Source organism: Aythya ferina (assembly GCF_964211825.1).
Source record: "Aythya ferina genome assembly, chromosome: 5".
Classification (NCBI taxonomy): Eukaryota; Metazoa; Chordata; class Aves; order Anseriformes; family Anatidae; genus Aythya; species Aythya ferina.
The window spans coordinates 19,533,264-19,546,811 of record NC_140301.1 but is presented as its reverse complement, the minus strand read 5'-3'; the positions used below and the strand labels follow the sequence as shown (position 1 = coordinate 19,546,811).

The 13,548-nt window shown below is 44.6% G+C and overlaps 1 protein-coding gene across 6 annotated transcripts in view; it reads left to right on the top strand.

The window, feature by feature from the left end:
• Positions 1-13,548, top strand: part of TSPAN4 (tetraspanin 4) — a 404,986-nt gene that overhangs the window by 33,430 nt on the left and 358,008 nt on the right. The window contains exon 1 of one of the 6 annotated variants that reach the window (XM_084521105.1): positions 11,661-11,683. The exons of the other annotated variants lie outside the window; for them this stretch is intronic. The gene's annotated coding sequence lies outside the window, so the exon portion shown is untranslated. Of the gene's footprint in view, positions 1-11,660; positions 11,684-13,548 lie in introns of those variants that run through there. 6 annotated transcript variants of the gene reach the window in all.

The following is a 13,548-nucleotide window of genomic DNA, read 5'->3' as shown; positions in this document are numbered from 1 at the left end:
GGGAGAGGCCCGTGCTTCCTCCTGCAGTCCTGTAGCTCTTTTATTTTTGGTTTCAGCCCCATAGAGATGGTAGTATTTTTGCATATTTAAGCTAAAAGTTGCTTTAGGAAATACCTGTAAGTCAGTCCACTGATAAAGCAGCAGCTTTTACGACCTGTGGGCTTCAGTTCTGTTTGCAGGTTTGATATTTATCTGCAGTGACTTGTGATTCTAGGCTAGCAGTAATGCAGCAGGCTCAAAACTCTTCAGTAACATGGTTCTGACTTGCAAGTTTGTCAGGATGTGGTGTGTTTCTTATTTATTTATATTTGGTGCCATAGGCTGAGCATCTTTCACTTTTCCCATAGCTTCAAAACCAGGTAGTGTTTTCTTGCCCTCACCAATGTCATTTGGCTTTGAACTCCGCTTGCTGCAGGGCTGAAACTGCAAGTGGAAACTCTTCCCAAACTACTGAGCCTCTCTAGTTCTTGCTTAATGCATCCAGCAAAATAAGAAACAAAACCCTGCCTGGAGAGCTGCCTGTGGTGAGGTTCTGGAGCATCAGACTCTTGCTTGTGGGCTCAGTTGGGCCTTGAGATGACATCAAGAAGATGCTCCTCAAAGCTGAAAAACACCCCACTGCTGAGCTTGTCAATACCGGCTTGTGGGGAGGTAATGAAGGACTGTCAGATGCTTTAAGCGCTCTGTGGCAAAGCAGCAATGCCTTGTGCCTGAAGACCATGTTAGCTAGAAGATTGTTTTCATTGCCACTGCATTTCTAAACAGGGTGAGCAGGGAATCCTTTAAAGTTCAGCAACGTGAAGGAAGAAGGCACAATTCCAGTTGTTTTCCAATCTGCTTTGAGGGTGATTGTGTCAGCTTTTTCCTCTTGAAAAGCTAGCAATAGCATTTTAAGGGCATGATCTCTAATCTGTAGATGTTGTTGGTACATAGGAACTTTCATATTTGTTTTCTCTAATTGTCTGTTTCTGGTGCTGATAGAGGATGAACTGGCAGCTGTAGGGCTGCAGTGACATTTCCAGTGAGTTTTGCCTCTGAGAGTGGCTAACAGCTCTATCCTTCCGCGTTGCTGAGAGATAATGGGGCTGTCACAGCGTTGGTATCTGCTGCCATTTGTTTTCATTGTTTAATGTGCATGGTCAGTGGAGCTCATAATTAGAAAATAAGTTCCTTTTAGGAGCATGCCTTATAAAGCAGAGCTCAAAATTAGTATTCATTATGACTGCCACTGTGCATATGACTTAAACAAATACGAGCACCTAGCCATTGTTTGCCTTTTTCTTTGCAATCGTTGTATTATTCCCCTTGTGGCCCTTTTAAAACGTTGGCCTGGTTTTGACTTCTGTAGATAATTGTCTACTCCAATACGTGGGGAAAGGAAGCTAACCATGGAGCTAATTTTGCGCTCTGAAGTGTTCAGCTTCTTAGGCTGATCTATCTTTAACGGCTTGGTTTCTCGCTGTAATGACTAAACCACTGGGGATTATCGCATACACGGCACTGGAAACATTACCTTGTTTATTCCTTCTGATTAACCTCCTGTGTAAAGATGGATTTCAGACGGCAGGTTTTTGGTGGCTGTCTTCCATCCGCTTGTGTTCGGCGCGTGGCGGTGCTAATTTGTGCTTTGGTCACCAGCTCTGCAGCCCAGAGCAGTCGGTGGCTGCTCCGTGTGTCCGTCTGTCAGCTCGCTCCTTTTGGGGTGGTTTGCCTCTGTTTGGGAGCTCTCCCAGCACACACGTCCAGACGGGCTATCTTTCTTGCAGCTACTGTGCTGGCACTTGTGATGAGAACCAAAAGTGTCCTGTGGTGAACAGCATTGGCAGAGAAGAACTCCTGGATGCCTGCAGCAGGGCTGTTTGTAGCCTGATTTCCCCTTGTTCCCATTTGATGGCACGGTACCAGGCTTGTTCTAAGCCTTTGCAAGTCGATTAATTTGTTCTTTTCTGTTCTTGAATTGCAAACTAATTGAGTACTTGTGAAGGGTGCCAGATTAAACTCTGGTTTTGCTTGGGTTCCAGTGCAAATCCTCTCTCCCATGCTTCCTTCCATGATTGTTAGCTAATTTTAATCTCCCCTTCCCACCCGGGAGCCCTTTTAATGTTCTTTAGCTTTGAAAATAGGTGACAGGCCAGTGCAGAGGGGGCTGACTGGAGGGCAGTGGTGCTAGTGCAGGAAACCCAATAGGTGTGGGAAACCTCACCTGTCTGCTTCGTGTAGCAGGGTCTCAGAACAAGGACTCTCTCTCAGACAGGCCAGAGTGACGTTCTGTGAGTATATGGTGTGATTTACCCCCTCCCCATCCCTTCTTCCACTTCTCAAGATACTGCACTGGCTGTAAGGCAGAGGTCTGAGACTGCAGGCACTTGGAGCTCTCATACAACATTACATCAGTGCTTTTATCTGCTGTGATACAGATGCGGAATTCTAGATGGTGGTCTGGCAAACAAGGGGGGCAGGGGAAACAGTATTTTCTTATTCTAAACTCGCACCATGATCAGTCTGTCTCAATCAATGAAGTGAGCTGTTTTGGTGAGTGACAGTGATTATTTTTCACTGTCTCGAGTGAATAAAGTTCTCTCAAGATAAGAGTGTTCTCTGATCTTCACAGGCATCACCTAGCGCTTCCCTTTCTTCCAGCCTACCTGCTGTTCTGTCCGTGGAACAACACTGGGGCCAGATGTGAAGTCAAACAGTCAGGGAATTGCAGGACCCACGTGCTTCCTACTGTAGTCAGGTTCGCTCCCTTGCAAGCTTCACATAGGCTCTAAGATGAGGCTCTCTCTGTTCTTTGCTTTGGAATAGTGGGGGGCTTTTGTTTGGTTTTGGTGTTTTGAGTTAAGAATATAATAAATTGCAGCACATGTTACTGTAGAATTGGGATATGGACCTCTGGACAAAGGAAATGCCCCTTTCTTGGGGGGCAGTGGGGTGCTCCCTGTGCCCCCAGCTGCATTGCTGGCAGTTGTGCTCTGCACCCTGTTAGGACGGCAGAAGGTGCTTGGGCTTTCAGAATCGGATGGCTTTACAAAGAGAAATCTTGTACCATGCTAAGTATACAACAGTTTTGCTTAGCGGCATGTGACATCCAGTTTCTCTTCCTCCACCCATTACTTCCATGCTTTTAATCTTCTTGAGAGGAAGTCCAGGCTGTGTTTTTCTCATTTGATGTAAAGCAGCTTCCTTACCTACATATTTTATTACTGCTCTTTGTAATAAATGCGTGAAAAAAGGTCTGAAGTTCCAGTTTGTGTAAGGATTAAATGAACAAACTGGAATAAAATGGGTTCATGCTGCCTTCCTACTTTCTGAACTACACTGATTCAGCTCAGTACCTTGCCAGTCCATCACTGATACATGAATTCTGCTTTGTTCAGCCAAAGAAACCCACTGATTTTTATTTTTTGCACAAATGTTCCTTCAATTCCTGGTCTCATCTTCCTTTCCTTTGTTAGAAAACAACATCTTTTGTACAACCTTGTAACAGGAGGGTGTAGGGCTACCTGAGAACTATGAGCAGAGGCAGGTGTTTCTTAGCATTGTGTGGTGTTGCTGAGTTGTGGAGCTGAAATTCAGCTGCAGAAGGCTCTCTGGAGGAGGTGTATCCCCATCGGCCAGGCTGTCCCCCGTGCTGATGGCTGGCTGTTTCTTTAGCTCCTTTTGTGGAGTTCTGTTCTGGGCAAGATGCTCTTTTTAACAAAACAGGAAGGCACAAGCAGCCATGCCAGTGTGTGGTGGATGGGATGTTTCTGGGAGCTTTGCACAGCAGTGCTGGCTCGTGGCGGTACCCGAACCTGTGCTGGCTGTGTCTGAGATTTGGGGCTGCTAAAAGGGCTCTGGGCTCCAGCACTAACAGCAGCTGGCTGGTGTCGGCTGCGGTCCCTGTTCTGTAGGACTGACTACAGGGAGCTCCAAGCGAGGGTGGATCTTGCACCTCTTGAGATTTAGTGAAATGTCTGCCAGGGCAGTATATAGTATCTATTTCTTTTTTCCTTTTTTTTTTTTTTCCTCTCCTCTTTTCTCTTAAAGAGGCTGCTCCTTCAGAGGCTGTGCTCCCAGTCCTACTGGGTAACTGGTATGGGATGGAGCACGAGTAGAGCAGCTTCTGTGGCAGTACTGAGAGGCACAGACGAACACAGCAAGCAAGCAGTGATGCTGGAACAAACCTGCTGTCTCACAGCTCTTCTCTAGAATTTGTAAATGTTGCAATGCTAATACTGCTTGTTCCCAGTTCATCCGAGCTTTTATCAGACAATGCAAGGGCTGACAGATGAAGCTGTAGGAATTTCCTTGAGCAGCGTTTCTTTTAGTGACTAACATGTGGTTACAAACTCATTAACTTGCTTGTAGATCTTGCTGTCTGAGTGCGTCAAGTAAGGCTGCGGTTAGTACAGGGTTGCGTGCCCTTCAGTGCTAAGTGAGCAAATCCCAGGGCAGTGAGCAGGACTGCTGTGGTGTAACTGGCGGCCCGTGGTCTGGTGTCATGTCTGCTTTGGGCAAAGGTGACTGTATCAAGGACAAAGTGGCAGAACGGCTGCTTTTGTTCCCAGTATTTACTGTTTGTTTTCTGGTTATTCCCGAGGCAGACAGGATGTTGCATGTGCACTCTGACCGCTTGTCTTGGGAGGCAACTGGGCTGATGGCAGTTCTTGCAAGCTGTGTTAAATGCTTGGGGGAAGAAGGATCTGGTAGTTGATGTATGAAAAGTTGACCCTAAGGAGGTAGAACTGAACTCCCAGGTTGAGCATACATGCTCTGTGCCTGACTTATCACAAATACAATAGGCATAATAACAAAATTGTAAGGGCGATTCAGCTGAGTGGTAAGGATAGGAAGCAGGAGCTGATGAATTCAAATAAATAAAGCATTTTGATCCGGTAAAGCCTTTGTCTTCACTGGAAATATTCATATTCTTAAATTCTTTGTTGGATTAGGGTAATATTCTCTAAATAACCTGGCTGATAGAACAAAGAAAGGGAACTTTAGCAATAAAATGTAAGCAATCAGCAGAAATCAGACTTAAAAAAAATGCTTCTAAGGTTAAAATAACAGGAACCAGATGTAAAATAGCAGAAAAGTTCAGGACTTGAATTCACGTTGAATTACCATGTCATGGCTCAAAGAGAGGCAGGCAGGCAGAAAGAGCCCTGTGTTCTGCCAAATGGACAGGAATTTCAAATTCTCTTCTGCTTCTCACTTCTGAGAAACTGAATAAAAAATAACCTGTTGCTTGCGTAAGGATCTCTGGCTCATCCACTTGAAGATGCTTTCCCAGAGAAAGGATAGTGCTCGTAGGAAACCTTATTACATACTGTAAACTTTTTAATCTGCCAGTAATTGAAGGTCTATTAACGTTAAGTGGAAGAGCTTTAGAAAATAGTATATAAGAAAAACTTATTTTCCACGGAAGCCTTAAATTAAAACAATAGTATCCGAGAGGATTATACAGCTTTTATGACGCTATAACTCATCTGCTGTTTCCTGCCTCTTTTCTAGAAGTTGGAAGCTCAGCCAAAACATGTTTGGCAGCTGAACAAAAGGGTTTGATTTGCTGACAAACATAACCCTCTCTTTTTGGGGCAAAGAAAGAATCATCAATTTCCAGTCTTCTCCCTGCAAAACCCTTCCTGCTCTTTGCTATAGGTATCCTTCAAACTACTTTCTGCCTCCTTCTGTCTTGCTAAAGTCTGATTTTTGCAGATTATGGCACTGGAATGAGTTACAACGGGTTGGAAAGGAGGGGCGCTAATGGAGCTTGTCTTAGCGGGATGCTGTGAAAGTGCCTCTGCTAGGGCTGGTTGTCTCCACTTTTAAGGGCGGAAAGGATGGTAAATATTCCTTGCACCTTTTTGCATTAAAAATCTGTGCTGCCTGCCATGCTGCGTGCACCCCAGTGAGCTAGTGGGCAGAAAGGTACTGAAACATAAGTGCTGTTTCTTCAAATCGGTTTTGCAACCTCCTTTCTTGGAGGTTTGAGTTGTGATTACACCAAGTCCTGCATGAAATGCAGCTGTTAGCGTGGGGAAACGAGAGACAAAAGATTTATTTTCTGTCCGTGTGTGGCAGTGAGCACCACGGTGTTGTGGTGGAACAGAAGGCACTGCCTCATTGCTCGCAGCCTTGTGATTATTGCTCCGTGTTTCCAGGCTGAAGTAGCAGAGAGATTTCTTCCCCCTGCTCCTGGGGCGTGGAGCGCTGAGGGAGTGTGATGTTGTGTCATCCCAGAGCAGCCTCGGCTGGCCAATTAAGAAAAATCATTACTGGGAGAGCCAAAACTGTGTGATGAGCTATGCCCTTGAACAGGGGAATTTGATGATGTGTCAGTGAGCACAGGATGCCTTTGTGTCAGGAGCACCAGCATCACCTGCGTGGCTGTGGAAGGAGCGCCCGGGGCTCTCCTGGGCTGCACCTCTGCTGGCTGCACTGCGGCTCTCCCTCAGGGCAGCCACCGCTCCAGGAGACACGCTGAGAGGGCACAGTTGTGGAGAGACTCCCTGCCTTGAACTGATCTTGTCCCATCCCTTCAGCCACAGAGCTATGGGCACACAGCCTTTCCCATCGTGTGTGCGTGTCTCGAGGCACCTTCATGTTGCGTTTTCCATGGGAGCCACTTCAGAGTGGGTGGCCATGCCCTCAGAACGAGGAGGTACCGTGCAGGTTCTGCTGCAGGATTTTGCAGAGGTTTGGGATTTTGAAAATACCTTGCAAGAGGAGTGTTTGTATTATTGATGTGGGGATATAACTGGTCTGCGTGCTGAGCATTGCTGGCATTAAGCTGGCTCTGTTAGGGAGGACAGCGCGACAAAGCGAGTCGGGCAGCCTGAAGTGGGTGCACACAGCAGAACTTTAACTTGGGGCGCAGGTTTCCTCAGGGAATTTCTGTTCTGTTTGGTGGTAATGTTCTCCAGTAACCTTGATGTCACTCATACAGTGCACTCCTCAAAATCCAAGAAGAATCTCTTCCTGTGAATATTTATATGTTCATCCTCTTCATCGTCTTGCTGCTGCTAGCTGACTCCTGCAATACCTGAGCAAAATCCTCAGCCGAGACTTGGAGGCGCTCGTTCTAGTGAAGGTTGCTGTGACAAGGGCTTGCAGCGTGCCACGCACCATGGGCTTGTTTGCTCATCCACGCAGGGTGGATGGTTATTCATGCTGGACCCCTACGGTTTCAAACATCTGCTCCCCACCACAACTCCTTCAGGTTCTTTCGACCGAACAGCTCGGGGGCAGAGCTCTGGACCTCCAGGATCTCTAGCATCCCGTGCTGACAGTGCTGGTAGCATTCGCAGCGTCGCAGTCCACCAGCACTGTGGAGGTGGCAGATGTGCTTTTGTGAACACTTTTGATTTAACTTCATACAAAAAAAAAAAATCTCTAAATTTTAATTGCTAATTTCTTTTAGAACAGTTTGCCTCTGACCTACATCTGGGACTCAAATGTGACTTTCTCATTCTTAGACTTTTTATTGTGTAAAATCTGAAGCAGTACTAAGACTACAGGGATGCTGTTGTCTCTGTTCTTCCACCTTTTTTTTTTTCCTTTTGCTCTTCTGTTGGTAGTGTGGACTCTATCTTTTCATGGAGGAGGAGGCTACATCAACAGGCGTAGACTGAAGAACTGTTTTATCAGTGGTTGTTTGTATGTCTGCTGGGGGACTATAGAAGAGCTCTTTTTGAGCAGAACTGATTATTTTTTTGTTGTTGTTCCTTCTCTGTAGAAATCTTTTTCCTATTTTTTTCTTGTTCTCAATATGGGAAAAAAATTTGGTCTGTGAACAAAGGATTTTAGCATTGAAGTCTGTAGATTTTGATGACTTGTCAAATAAACAAAAACAAACCACCAACTGCAACACACACAGAAAAACCTTTCACCTTCAACTACCTCTGGAAACCATTATTTTCCTATGAAAACGCTCTGTGTTGAAAAATTCCCTGTTCCCATGTTACTGGAACTGTGTATCTGGTTTTGCTCATTTCTAAGCGAAAAGTTTCTTCTGCTCTTGAAGTACACAAGCTTTTTCTTTGCAGAAGAGACAATTTTAATGGAAGGGAGAAGACTGTATTGGCCCTAGTCTCTGAAACGAACTTTTAGTGCACATGAAGTGCCTGAGCACCTTTCATTCAAGGCACTCGCTTTCAGCTCTTAAAAGAAGCTGCTTGTACCTGTTTAAAACCCATCCCTTCCCAAAACAATTCACACTGCAGTGCATATGATTCTCCCTCGGGGAAGAGAGAGAGTATAAACCTCACATCAGATATTAGCTGCAGCACTTAGCGTGCTGCTGGGAGGCACTTGGATACGACAGCGATACAGGCAGCGGCAGGGGCGATGCGGCACAGAAGAGAAAGTGTCTGTGCCAGCAGATTACGTGTTTGATGTTCTGTGCGCTATTTCTCTAGAGCACAGCTACGTTTAAGCACCTAGGCCAAGAGTATTTTTGCTTCACAGCCCCCTGCTTCTCTGTAAGTGCTGCTGTAGCACCTCTAGCAAGTGCAGGAAGGTGAGGAAGGAGGGGGGAGCTCTTTTTTGGATTGAGGCAAGCCATCTCTGCCAGGAAAGCTTACCTCAGCATGGCTTAGGTGGGCTGGCAAGCTCCTGCCATTCCTGCAATACTTGCTGATCAAAGAAAGTACAAATCCAAGAACTAAAACTATTTCCTGCTTTATTTTCATGGGCAGGATTTCTCCAAAACTTCCCTTGGAGTTTAGGAGCCTGCTTGCCACTGACTTTCCTTGGGGCACGAGTGTTGATTCTCTCAGGCTATTTGGAGAGTGTCAGACAGCATCTCCGCAAAGATGCTGGCAACACTGTGCAAGCAGTTCATGAGACCCTTGTAGGCAGGAGAGAGAAATGGTTTGCTTACGTGTCTACCACGTATCCGTGGAAAAAAAGCTGTCTCTACAATGCCTATGGAGTGACCACACCAAGGGCCGGGGCTTGCGGCGGTGGAAAGTGCTGCCAGCTGAATGAAGTATGTTGGTGCTGCAAGGGGTGCTGGTGGCAGTACGTGCCTTGTATGCCAGGTCCTTGAGCACTGTTCTAGTGTAAAATTCACGTGCTTAGTCTGCAGCTAACTGCACTTCTTTAGTGTGGGTGGTTTTTTTTTTGTTTGTTTGTTTGGGGGGACAGCAGCAAGGATGTTAATACTGTTTTTTCAGTTTCCTTTTTTTTTTCCTTTCAGTAATGGAGCTACTCTGTTCAGTCTAGCCTACGGATTTTCTTAAAATCCCCTTTCAGAATGGCTCCCTAATAGGGAACTTTGTATTCTTAGCGGTGGAAGATGGAGCTTTAGAAACGCTGTTTTAATTTAAGAAACCTGATCTTTAAAATCGCTGTGTCTGCATGGACACTGTGAATCATAGATTCTACTCATAGGTGTGTTCCACCTTGGAGATGTTTCTGTGCTGATAACTTGTCAAAAATAGACTTCTTGCTATGTCTAGTTCAAAGAAACTTTAGTTGTGTGTGTTTTTGTTTTTTGTTTTTTGTTTTTTTTTTTTTTGAGACCTGAGCTCGCTACTGTTGTAAAGCGTGATAACGTCTTCAAACTGACAATTACCTGGAGAGACTTTTTTTTTCTTGGCCAACTTCTACCCCCTGTTTTTATTTTCCTGTCCTCTGTGCAGAAATAAGGCAGCAGAATAATTTCTGTTTTGTTTGACCCTGTTCTATGGAAACCCTTCTTCCAGGGTCATAGCCATGCATTGGGATTGGGGCGCTGTGTGATCTTCTGTGCTGTGCTGGAGGGGCATCATAAAAATGACAGAAACAATGAGACAAAACGCAGCGTGAATAAGCTCCGGTAGCTTATTTTCTGAAAAGCTTTGTTCAAGGCGTCGCATAAAAATGACAGAATATAGTTTTATGGTTTAAAAAATGAAGAGAGAATTATGTAGGTAATCTTTTCAGCCTAGTAAAAATATCGTAGTATAAAGAAATTGAAGCGTTACAGCTTCCTGCGATCTAAATTGGCATCTAGTCGTAGTCAGTAGGTGAAACAACACTGGAATGTTGTTTATGGTGTTTGCTTGCTTTATCACGTAAGAACAAAGTGGTGTTTTAGAAACATGCCTTACGTGAATGAGACAAATAAGGCAATTCAAGTGATAAGTAAAATCTCCAAAGAGATTGGCCACAACCTTCATTCTAATGTGCTGCATCTGTCTGGAAGCTGTGTGTTCGCAGAGGGGGGGGGGGGGAAATGTGGTTATTAAGGAGAAAAAAATGTATCTGTTTAGAGCCTAAAACTGTGTGTGTGTTGTCTTCCCTGTTATCTAGTGATTTTTTTCTTCTTTTCAAAATCAATAAGTTGCTTTTCCTGCAAAAAAAAGAAGATGCTTGTCTGCTGCAGGGACTGTTCCAGCTGTGGGGCAATTATTTTCTGGACAGACGTATAACCTTCAACTTGTTAATTCTGTGTAATTAAAGCTGTCTAACAGTTAAACACCTAATTAGTCACTTAGGGTTTCCCTCTGCAAATGGTAGGGGAAAAGAGAGAGAAGGGGAACTTCAAGGCGAAGTTTCATCCCACCTATTTGAGGTGGGATCAATCTTTGACCTCAAGATAGGATAAACCTCAGTTGCTTTTCACTTCTGTTTGCTGCATAGGGAGCCAAGATGTCCCTGAGATTGTGCCCTTGACAGTTAAATAGCTCAGGTTGTATACAGGTGTCTGTGAGATCTGAAGCCCAGCTATAATCCTTGGTGCAATATCTAACCTTTTTACAGAGGGTATACGTGGAGACTGTGTAGCATTTGCTGCAAGAGGCGTTTTACTTTAGATGCTGAAGCTCAGTTTGTGGGGATATCATGCTGTTAGCTAAATGTATGTAGCTGAGTGATGGTGTAAAGGAGACTCAGCTTCAGAATCTGCTTCTCCTGTTGGACAAAGTCTTATGTGCAAAGACTTCATGTTGTACTCAGAAGCCTGCTTGGATTGCCTGGGCAATTACCTGCTGACAGTCACAAAGAGTAGGCTTTGTCTTCTCTATCCACAGCGTAGCACAGCACAAATTCCATGAAGAACAGAAGGAATGTAGTTTGTGTGTGGTTTTGTGTGTTTTCTTTCCTTTTTTTTTTATTTTTTTTTATTTTTTTTTATTTATAGGGGCTTTCTGAAATAGGAGTTCACATTATGTAAAATCAAAAGTTTGAGAGTTAAACCAACACTTCAGATTTTTGATCGTCTTCCTCCCTTGAATTTCTGGGTAGTTCCACTGTTGCCTGAGCTTTACAGACCTTCAGGGCCCAGCTGGCATTGCTGCTAGTAGCTTGTCATTCATTTGGAAGATCAGCAATGGGAGCAAGCGGGTTATCTAGCGGTTCAGCTATTTTTATCTCTGTCAGTGTATTCTCAACTTCAGCTCTGGTGTCCTGGAGCTGGTTAAAGAGTACAGAGGTAGCCGTGCTCCAAAACTCCCAGCACGTTCAGAACTGCTTTTAATTTATTATTTGTGTGTGGCTTTTACTTTACTTTTACTCTTGTGGCTTACTTTTCTTCTCCTATATCCTTTTTTCCTTAAATGTATTTAAAAATGCTAAAACTGGTAGATTAAAGAAAAATCAATCTCGTGAAGTTTCATGCTGTGCGGCAGGCTTGCTGTTTGACTTTCAAATACAGCTTGTCTGTCTATCAGACCACTGTGAAGTGAGGATGGCTATCTCCAAGGGGCTTCCAAAGGTAAGTACAGTCAGGCTTTTGAGTGCTTGCAGTGAGTGCTGGAAGGTGGATGGAGAAGGGAAAGGTGTTGGATATTCCTGCACAACTAGACTGCCTAGTGAAACGTTGCATGCAGCCAGTTCTGCTTTTCTCCTCTATCACTTCAGTGTGTTACATGGAAAATCCTGCAAACGCTTCACTGACAAATTATAACTTTGAAGAGAGACAAGAGTTCATTAGTTTTGCTTTTTGTCTTAGATTTTCAAAGAGCATCGCAGCGTTGTAGGCTGCTAAGCTGACAAAAGAGAGATCAGTGGGAGAACGAGTTTCTCCAGGCAAATTTCCTGACCCAAGACAAAGACAGCAGAGAACTGTCAGGATGCATTTTTGTCACGGGAACAGAAAAATAAAACTGGACACCTATCAGTTGGTCGTCTTAAGTGGGTTGTTCTGAAGAGTCATGGCTCACTCCAGTTGGAGCCTCGGATCCTGTGCTGGGCCTGGGCTAATTGCAAGGAAAGGATTGCTCCGATACCCTCTTTGTCAGATACCCTTGCCACGCTGGGTGCCGACATGGCCATATATCTTGATGATGGACAAAGAAACCTGAACTTAGCATGGAAATGACCTTCTCCAAGAGAGAAGTGACTATCCCCTTCCTTTATTTTTGATGGATGAATTGAATTCCTACAGAGCCTCTCCACCTGGCCCATAACTGTCCAGGCCAGTCATTGTCACTGCTACAGAGCTAATTCTCCTGCAGCAATGGAGATGGAGTTGTGCCGAACTTTTGCTTGATTACCAGCTCTGTGTACCACAAGGGAGCAGTTATTAATGTGCTCTCATTTCTAAGCCTATTATAACTCCTTCAGTTTGATTAATCTCATCACGGGGCTCTTTACTCTTTAAGCTTGCATAAGATGCAAGTCTGATTGTAACAAGTGCTTCTGTTGTTTCCCTCACAGCTGAAGGAGGAGGCAAAGGGACTATTGATTTTATATAAAAATGAGTTTAATGAGACTTAGAGGTAGGGCTTGATTCAAGGTTTATTGGAATTGGTGGTGATCAGTCATTATATTTTAGCGCATTTCAGGCTTGGGTATCCGACTTACTGTCATGGTGTCAGCTGTCGGTGTAGTAGGGGTTTTGCAGGTCTTCATCAATTGTTCAAAGCAGGGAACTGTCATGTTGTGAGGGTGGGGAAGGGGAAACAAGCTGACCAGATAATTAACAGGTAATACAGCAGAGCTTTAACAACATTATAGCAGCTTTCAGATATAAAAGATTAATAATCTTTAACTCTGAGATGAGTTGTAGTACCACAGATGTTAATAAATTAATATATATATATATTACACACACACACACATATAATTCTGTAATCTAAAGACCAGAAAATTGGAGAGAGAGAAAGGGTGTGACAAACATAGGCACAAACTGGTGATGTAATTCAGAGGTTCAACTGTGTCAGCATCCGGACCATATCTGCCTGTGCGCAAGGCCTGTTCTGAGTCCTGTTCTGTTTTCCTTGCACACGTGCACGTGTTGATGCTTTGCCTATGAGCTGCTGCCTTTTCCTTCAAGAAAGAAAGATTTCTGTGACATGGAGCAGAAACACTGTGCTGCCGCAAGCCAGCTCACAGCATGCATCCCCGAAAGATCAGACTGTCTTCTCTGCCATCATTCTCTCCACAAATGAGCCGCAGCTCAAGCTTCATTCCCACCACCACCCTGCAGCCCCCCTGCTTTTTCTCTGCTGACTTTTGATTGACTGGCACGCCAGGTCAACCAAATACCAACAGTTTCCCCTGATGGAAAAGTGTGTGAACAGTGCATCACTCTCGTCTCTTGAACCCCCAGGAGCTTGTTCAGTACAAAAATGTATT